The sequence below is a fragment of the Bidens hawaiensis genome, unplaced genomic scaffold (genome assembly GCF_021521415.1).
Source record: "Bidens hawaiensis isolate Kalapana, Puna unplaced genomic scaffold, B.hawaiensis_p1.1 tig00041825_1, whole genome shotgun sequence".
NCBI classification, from domain to species: Eukaryota; Viridiplantae; Streptophyta; class Magnoliopsida; order Asterales; family Asteraceae; genus Bidens; species Bidens hawaiensis.
This window is the reverse complement of record NW_027497412.1, coordinates 52,212-61,732: the sequence shown is the minus strand read 5'-3', so window position 1 is coordinate 61,732 and position 9,521 is coordinate 52,212. Positions and strand designations below refer to the sequence as shown.

Genomic DNA, 9,521 nt, shown 5'->3' with positions numbered 1-9,521 from the left:
ACTGGCACTGGCTACGCATCCGATGCCACGTTAAATGCATACCACCGTCGAGTTACACACATATCGTTGCGAGTTTACAAATATACTAACACCGGTTGCGTTTGAGCGTCCACCGCTGCATTGCGCGGACACCTGGCTAGTACATACATAAAATGGAGAGGATTCTCTATATCAAATTGTGTTATTTATACATGTAATTGAGGTATAAAAGCTTCATACAATATATAAAAATGTGAATCAGTGCGGTTTGTTTCGGCTACTGAGGGTATACAAAATAACGGATTTTCTTTTCGGTTAATTCGGTTTTCCCTTCGGTTAGTGCTCGCCATCTTTACAATTTCCCAATAAATAGATTCGAATTCGAATCAAATAATTCAATTTTTATATTTCCATGGCACAACAACACTATGTTTCTCTAATTCAAAACATCCTGATTAACAAAGACCCATGCGCGGGAAAAACGATTCATGTTCGAATAATCAAGTCTGGTGTTCAAGTTGGTGTGAATCTAATCAACAATCTGATTAACTTGTATGCGAAAACCGGGTTTCTTGCTGACGCCCGTAAGCTGTTCGATGAAATGCCTGTGAGAAATGCATCTTCGTGGAACACGGTTATTTCCGCTTACGCTAAACAGGGAAGGATTGAATACGCACACCGCTTGTTTACCAAATGCCTGAACCAGATTCTGTATCGTGGACTGCATTGATGGTGGGTTATAATCAGATTGGTCGTTTCGAAAAGGCTATCAGGATGCTGATTGACATGATATATTCGAAAGTGATACCGACCCAGTACACGTTTACTATTGTTCTTGCGTCTTGTGCTGCAATGAAATCGTTGGAGATCGGTAGGAAAGTTCACTCATGTGTGGTGAAAGTCGGGCTCGGTGGGTACCCTAACGTTGCTAATTCTCTGCTAAACATGTATGCGAAATCTGGTGATTTGTTTACAGCGGAAAGTGTGTTTGATAGGATGAAAGTGAAGAGCTTGTCGAGTTGGAATACTATGATATCAATGCATATGCAATGTAAACGATTCGATCTTGCACTTGCTCAATTTGAGCAAATGACTGATCGAGATATAGTTACTTGGAATTCAATGATTTCGGGTTACAGTCAACATGGTTTGGACATTAAAGCTCTTGATATGTTCTCAATTATGCTAAAAAGTACACCTCTAAAACCAGATAGGTATACATTGGCAAGTGTTTTATCAGCCTGTGCGAATGTTAATGACTCGAATTTGGGGAAACAAATTCATAGTCATATTGTGAGGTTCCACTTTGATTTACCGGGAGCTGTCGGGAATGCTTTGATTTCAATGTACTCTAAATTTGGCTGTGTAAATATAGCTCAAAAGATTGTATCTCAAAATCATATTTCAGATCTAAACATAATAGCATTTACATCTCTTTTAGACGGATACATCAAGCAAGGGGACATGAATCCAGCCAGACGAATGTTTGATTCGTTGAAAAACCGTGATGTTGTAGTATGGACCGCCATGATTGTTGGCTATATGCAGAATGGATTTAATGATGAAGCAATAAATCTCTTTAGATCAATGATCAAAGAGGGCTCGGAACCTAACAGTTACACTCTAGCAGCTATATTGAGTGTAAGTTCAAGTCTGGCTTCTTTAGAACATGGCAAACAATTACATGCCAGAGCCATAAAATCCGAATCTGCTCCGTCGGTTTCTGTAAGTAATGCTTTGATTAACATGTATGCTAAATCTGGAAATATTGATAATGCAAAACGCGTGTTTGATATAATAAGTTGTTTAAAAGATACTGTCTCGTGGACTTCCATGGTCATTTCGTTAGCTCAACATGGCCATGGAAAAGAATCTTTGGAGTTATTTGAAAAAATGTTGAGTTTTGATATAAAACCCGACCAAATAACTTACGTTGGAGTGATTTCGGCTTGCACCCATATGGGATTGGTTGAAGAAGGTGTCAGGTATTTTAAATTAATGCAAGAAAAACACGGGATTGAACCGACATTAAGTCATTATGCGTGTATGGTTGATCTTTATGGACGTGCGGGAAGACTTCAAGAAGCGTATGATGTCATACAAAATATGCCAATTGAACCTGATGTTATAGCTTGGGGTTCACTTTTAGCTTCTAGTAATGTTCATAAAAACACGGATCTTGCAAAAATTGCAGCTGAAAAGCTGTTGCTAATTGAACCGGATAACAGTGGGGCCTACTCGGCTCTAGCTAATGTTTATTTTGCCTGTGGGAATTGGGAGAATGCTGCTGAGATTAGAAAGTCAATGAAAGTCAAACAAGTGAAGAAAGATTAAGGGTTTAGTTGGGTTCAGATAAGGAACCAAGTTCATGTGTTTGAAGCTGAAGATGGTCTTCATCCCGAAAGAGATGAAATTTATCGAAATATGGCTGAAATTTGGAAGGAGATCAAGAAATTAGGGTTCGTACCGAAAACTGAAGCAGTTTTGCATGATCTTGATGAAGAGGTTAAAGAGCAAATTCTTATGCATCATAGTGAAAAACTTGCTATTGTGTTTGCATTAATGAAGACTCCAAAAAACAGTACTTTGAGAATCATGAAGAATTTGAGGGTGTGTAAAGATTGTCACTCTGCTATTAAGTTCATTTCAAAACTTGTTGGTAGGGAAATTATAGTTAGAGATGCAACTCGGTTTCATCATTTCAAAAATGGCGCGTGCTCATGTCGTGATTACTGGTAGCCATGTCATGACATAAGATGCACAATTGACAAATATTATTTTTTTTATGTAGAAACTTTCAAGTTATATTGATATTCATTTTAGTTTAGCTTCTTGTGTTGTACAAATAGTTGTAAGTTGTAGCATGCAAATTCTTTGCTATCAGAGTTCAGAAGAATATAAGATGAAGTTGTTTTTAACTTCCATAAAGTCTGATTAGTTATCATGTCAACATTTGAATGTTTTAGCTTCTCTTGTACGAATTGTTGTAAGTGGTTTTATATTTAAACTTAACAAAAAAAAATCAAACATCATATAATAATATGATATGATAATGTTCAAAATTTCTAAAACAACCTATAAAACATAATTTTAAATACCAAATAGTCCAACACAAAACACGTCTACAAAGAAAAGACAATAAATGCCCGGGTTCGGGTTATTGTTGTAAAGATGTTATGTTTTTCCCACACATACACACACATATGTTGCTTTCTGATATATATCAACAAAAAAAGTCCGGTTATAAGAATTACTTATTGTGTTGGAAAGTGATGTTGGCTGTTCAAGCAACTAAAATGTTCTAGTTGAATTGACACAATTCGAAAAATCACACTTGGAGTGTTTTAATTTGATGTTATGTGTTTATTGTCTAATAAATTTTATGTTAAGTTAAATTGTAAAGTTGTACTTAAAAACCCAAATACCGAATAACTTGGCTCGAATAAACTCGAAACCAAACAACCCGAAAACAATTAACCCGAATCTTATTTGGGTCGATAAGCGGATAGGATTCCTATAACAAAAAACCAGAATAGCCCGAAACCCAAACAACACCCCTACAAAACTAATTAGATAGATAATAAAACATACGCGTAGCTAGCTAGGTGACGGGTGATCCATGGGACAACCTTTAAGTGGTTTAAGAACAATAATAATCATGTGTTTAATGGGTTTATCTTGTTGAATTAGTTGACTATGGTTACTCATATAATTGCAGGTAGGAGAAGATAGAGAATGTAATTACGAGAACGTGGGCGAAAACGGTGAAGAAAACGGACTTGAAACGAGAAAGTTATGACGAAAACAAGGAGGCCATGTTAAAGGCCACCGTAGCTTACGGTAGCCACCGTAAGCTACGGTGGAATCTGAAGAAAAACCCACCGTAAGCCACGGTGGCCACCGTAGCTTACGGTAGGCCTGACGCTGAAACTCGTAACAGCCTTATAAACTCGTTTTAGGGACGCCTTTTGAGATGCTAATCATATCTTTTCACCCTAGAGCAACCAAGAGGCGATTTTGGAGTGCAAGAACAATATTTTGAGTGTGGTAATCATTAAAGACTCATTTTTGATTCATATGCAAACTATAATCGAAGGAATGATGAACCGAATCATGCTCGGCTAAACTCCTTATTGTTTTCCCTTGGATTGTAAGGTTTATTTATGAATGTTTTGTTGAATGTTTATGCAATTACTGAGATAATAATTGATCTTATTGATGTAACAACGTGAAAATTTCGAAGTTCAAAGTATCAACTTTCTAAAGTCTAGGGACTAAAATTGCCAAAATCCAAACTTGAGGGTTAAAAATTAAAAATCTGATTTCTTGTCCTATCGCGCCACGCGATGGACAAAAGGAGAAGCCCATCGCGTACCGCGATGGAGCCTCTGACAATGTGTGACACGTGTGCCACGTGGAACACGGTGGCATTATGTGCTGCCACGTGTCACCACGTGGCAACACTGCTGCCACGTGTCGCAAACGGCTGCCACGTGTCGCCACGTGGCAGACCTATGTGGTGACCTCTTCACACCTATATCGCGACACGCGATAGGTGCTCAAGAGCCTATCGCGTAGCGCGATGGGGTTCCGAGAATTGTCTATAAATAGCAGCCAAGGGATGGATCATTTCCACACAAACCAATCTGCTCTCACTTCTCTCTACTCTCTCACTAGAATCCCGACAAATATATAAACGATTTCCTCGATAAGCGTGCCTCGAATCTCTCGTTTGTGTATCGACGTTTCCTTTAGAAGTTGTGTCACCCTCCACCCACATACCAAGAAGGTGTTGTTGAAATGGCAATGAAACTCGATAAGCGTGTCAACGAGAACGAGAGTTTGGCGTAATCGTTTGACTATCGAGAAGTAAAGCAACGTCGGAGTGCTGCTCAAGTCCCTAGGATTTCGGTACGCCATTAAGGTTAGGCGTAATATCGAATTCAATATAATTTAATATTATATTCAAAGGCTTAGGCCTAAAGTCGAGGATATACTCGATACCTCGATAAAAGAAAAGAAAAGAAAACATAACAAAGAAACGAATGAAAATATGATTATGAATATTGTGATAACATATATATGTGTGTAAGTATATATGTATTCTTTGTTATGAAAGATATTATTTAATGAATAAAGAGTATTCTTAAATAATAAAGAAAATGATTACGTTTCTTGGAGAAGAAGAAACGTCGGGTTTTGAATATAAACTAAAGGTTTATAATTTACTTTTAAACAAGAGGTTTTCAAGTAAATAAGAATTGAACTAAAGGTTCAATCGAGGATTCAGATATAAGACTAAAGGTCTTAAGCCGGATCGTGTATCCGACTAACGAATATTTATACTCGTAACTATAGGTTCGAGATAAAGTAAGGGAAAGACCCTTGGACGGTGAGTGAAGCCGATCCTAAAGAGACAAGGTGAATACGCCCTCAAAACTTTTACTTATTTTAAAATGAGTCAACTTGCTTTATGAAATTGTTTACAAGGAACTTGGTGTTCCTAAAACCATTATGAATAAGGATATAAACCTAGCCCTCTGGCTGTGGTATACGTATGTATGGATCCTTACATAGGTGGTACTATGCGATGTATGAGCATGATCACACCACCCTTGGTCGTAGGATGCTCTCCTGCAGGGAGTACGACCGTTGTGTATATTTACAGGTACTTAACTAGGTCGAACGCTGCGGTGTTTGCTGAGGTGACCTAGCGTAGAGGCTCGTATTTATAATTTGTTATTTGACTTGGTTATTCCTAAGCCACGTTGGGCCGAGGCAGGCGTAGCCTCGAGGGGTAATTAAGTAAAAGAAAATATTTTTGAGTCAGCGTATTCACCAGCATTCGTTGCTGACGTATTTTCTTACATTTTTGCAGATGAACAAGTTTAGCACTTGAAGTGACGAAGTGCTTTGATTATCCGATGGCTCGGATTCTTTTTGTGAACTTAAATATATATATATATGGTGGTTTTGTAAATATAAACACATAAATCTTTTGTAACTTTAACGGGTATTTATAATCCCGTCTTTTGTAAATTATATTTTTGATCCTTAAAGTTTATAAGTCTTCCTCAAAACAAACGTAACTCTGATTTATTTACAATTACGATACCAACTGTTGTGTCACGCTCCTAGGCCCTAGAAGGGGGTGTGACAATTGATTTCATTGTTATGGTGTTTATGTATTGGTTGATAGATTGTTAGTTTATCGAATTTGTGTTCTAAACCGTCAGTTCTTGGTGCTTTAAGTAATCGAGATTAATTGGGAGGGATTCGGGGTTGGATAAACTAATTGGTTTTTGAGTGATTACCTTGCGTTTTATAATCCAAGTACTTGATCCTCAATTATCGCAATTGTTTACATAAACACGAACTTTATTTATTGTTCATCTCAGTTAAACATTAACTTTGACATTCATAGAAACCTGAAACCGAGGGAAGGCATATTGTCTCATATTGATTAAAACTCGTTTATTGTTTTAGCTATTTTTGTTAATCAAAACCAAACCAAATCTTTGAATTTACTTTTTGCACTTAGTTTAATACAGTTTAATTATAAAACTACTTAGTAATACATTTTCCACAAACTTCCTGTGTTTGATATCCGCTTACCGCTATTTAATTAGTTGTATTCGGTTTATTTTTTAGTGAGTCTTCGACCTCACATCAAATTTTGGCGCCGTTGCCGCAGAGTAGTGCGCAACGTGTGTTAGCTTTAGTAGTTTTTGTGTTATTTTCGGGTTTACGCTGGTTGTGTTAGTGTGCAGGTACCTACAGGTGTATGCATACTAGAGGCTCTAACAGGTCATCACCGTTAGTAATTGATCCCGAGATTGACAGAACACTTCGAAGAAACCGAGTCTTACTTAGGGAGAATAAGCTTCTTGGTTCTCCAACCGCATCAAACAACATGGATTCACCACTTCCCACTTCGGGTCAAACAATCCCGACTACACCTCCACCAAATCCACCTCCACCGATCACCACTAATATACCTACAGCATCAAGTGAACTCCAACCACCACCCACAACCGAACCCATAGCTGCCCAATTCACCTATGCAACATCATCCACATTGCCACCTATTACTAACCTTTTTCCTACATTTGGTGCATCATCATCTCAACAACATCAACAACCAACCTTTCAACCATCACAATCAAGCTACCAATATCAACCCCAACCTTTTATGCAACATTCAAGATCACAAGGTTACGGATACGGATATGGGTTTGATAGTGAATTTGAAGGGTATGAAGTGGAAGGTTTCTACGTGGGAGGTGATGGAGGAAAAATGGTAAATCCGGGAACTTTTGGTTATGGTCAATAGCAACAACCACCACCGGTTACTCAACAACAACCATCACCAGTTTAACAAGCTCAACCACTAGTTCAACAACCGCCAGTTATACAACAAGCTCAACAACAACCACCGGTTGTTGTTAATCAACAAGTTCAACCGCCACCAATTGTTCAACAACCCCAAGGGCAACCTCAAGAACAACAATTCCAACCACAAATGCCCCAACCACAGTTTCAACAACAATATGCGCAGCCAAGGCCCGTTTATAGGCAAATGGGCCAACCAAGAGTACCAATGGGGGTACCAAGAAGGCATGCAAGAGAGATGGTAAGGGGGATTGAAGCCCATTTTTGACCCATAATTACTAATAATCCGTCTCCAGTGGTTATCCCTCTCAATCATCAAGGGAGGACATTTGAAGTAAGAACAAATTCACTTCAAAGTCTTTCGAAGTATAAGGGTCTAGCAACGGAGGAACCTTACTTCCACTTGGAGGCATATGACTCCATTTGCAACACAATTGGGGGTCAAGGTTTTACATCGGATGATGTGAAGTTGGTTCTATTTCAGTTTTCATTGGAAGACAAGGCAAAGAGATGGTTTTACACTTTATCTTCCGCGTCTATTTATACTTGGGCCGAAATGCAACAAAGATTTTTAGAAGAATTTTACACGGCCCAAAAGACCAATGATGCGAGAAGAAGTTTGAGAACCTTCCAACAACAATCGGGGTAAATGTTTCATGAAGCATTCGAGAGGTTCAATATGATGATAAAAAATTGTCCTCATCATGGTATTGCGCTTTGGGAATTGTTAAATGTGTTTCATGAGGTTTGAGTATGGAGGATGAACGGGATTTGCGGTCGATCACTAACGGTACATTTGGTACCAATTATGAACAAGATGATTGGGCGTATTTGGAACAAATGGCGGTTACCTCAAAGAGAAAGGCCCAAACCGAAAGAAGAGCAAGACCGGCGATTGGTAGACCGCAAGTGCAAGCCGTGGAAGAAGGAAATGTACAAACCACTAATCAAGTAATCAATGTTTGTACAAATTGTAACGAATTGGGTCATGAAACGGAGGTATGTACGGTAGGTCAAGCACCGGTGGAAGAGGTGAATGCACTTCAAGGGGAAGGTGGTAGAAATTACAACATGAACTCTAACACCTACCACCCCGGGTTAAGAAATCACCCGAATTTTCATTATGGAAATCCGGCCACTCAATCTAACCCGAATTTTCAAGGAAGTCAAAGAAATTATGTCCCTCGCCAACAATATAATAACCAAGGTAATTATCATGGAGGGAATAATCAAGGATTTCAAGGTCAAGAGGGTGGTGGTCAAAGTGGGTCAACGAGTCAAAGTTCATCGAGTGGAAATGAGGTTATGGACATGCTCAAGGTGACGCAACAAGACATGCATAGGAGAAATCAACTTGATGAAATTCGCATGCAAAAGGATGAGGTTCGTGACAAAGCCATTCAATCGTTGACCACTCAAATGGGTCAACTTGCAACCGATGTGGCGAATTTGAAGAAAAACAACTCGAGCCTAAAGAAGGGGAACAACGTTCATATCAATGCGGTAAGTCTTTCACCCAATTTTGAAATTTCGAGTGTTCAAAGTGATCCAACACCACAGTTTTTTGAGAGGGTGGTGGAAGATATTAGTGATGAGATTGAAAATGTGGGTAATTATGAAATTTTTTTTCAAAATAACTCTGAATTACAACCGAATGAAAAATCTTTTTGTGAAAATTGTTCTTGTGATAAATGTTTGAATGACAAATTAACCAAAATAAGGGATGAGAGGATTGATAATAATATTATCCTGAGTAAACTTCAAGACCCAGGTGTGCCCCTTTTATCAATCCAAATTGGTGAATTTAAAACTAATCGGGCACTGCTAGATCTTGGAGCTTGTGTTAGTATCATGCCCGGTAGTTTATATGATCAGTATGAGTTTGGTCCGCTACAAAAAGTAAACACCACCGTGGTTTTAGCAGATCAAACCCATACACTTCCCCGAGGCATGCTAAATAATGTGATGGTACATGTGGAGGATTTCTGTTACCCAGTTGACTTTTTAGTACTTGATTATGCTAAAAATGTAACTAACACGCAACCCACTGTCATATTGGGTAGACCCTTCCTTGCCACTTCACTTGTAGTGATTGATTGTGCCAAGGGTACACTAGGAATAAAATGTGGGAATCGTGATAAACGATTATT

The 9,521-nt window shown here is 38.5% G+C and overlaps 1 pseudogene; it reads left to right on the top strand.

Moving 5' to 3' along the window:
• The first annotated feature begins 287 nt into the window (after positions 1–287).
• On the top strand, positions 288–2,881 carry LOC143593195 (pentatricopeptide repeat-containing protein At2g22070-like; annotated as a pseudogene).
• The last annotated feature ends 6,640 nt before the right edge of the window (positions 2,882–9,521 follow it).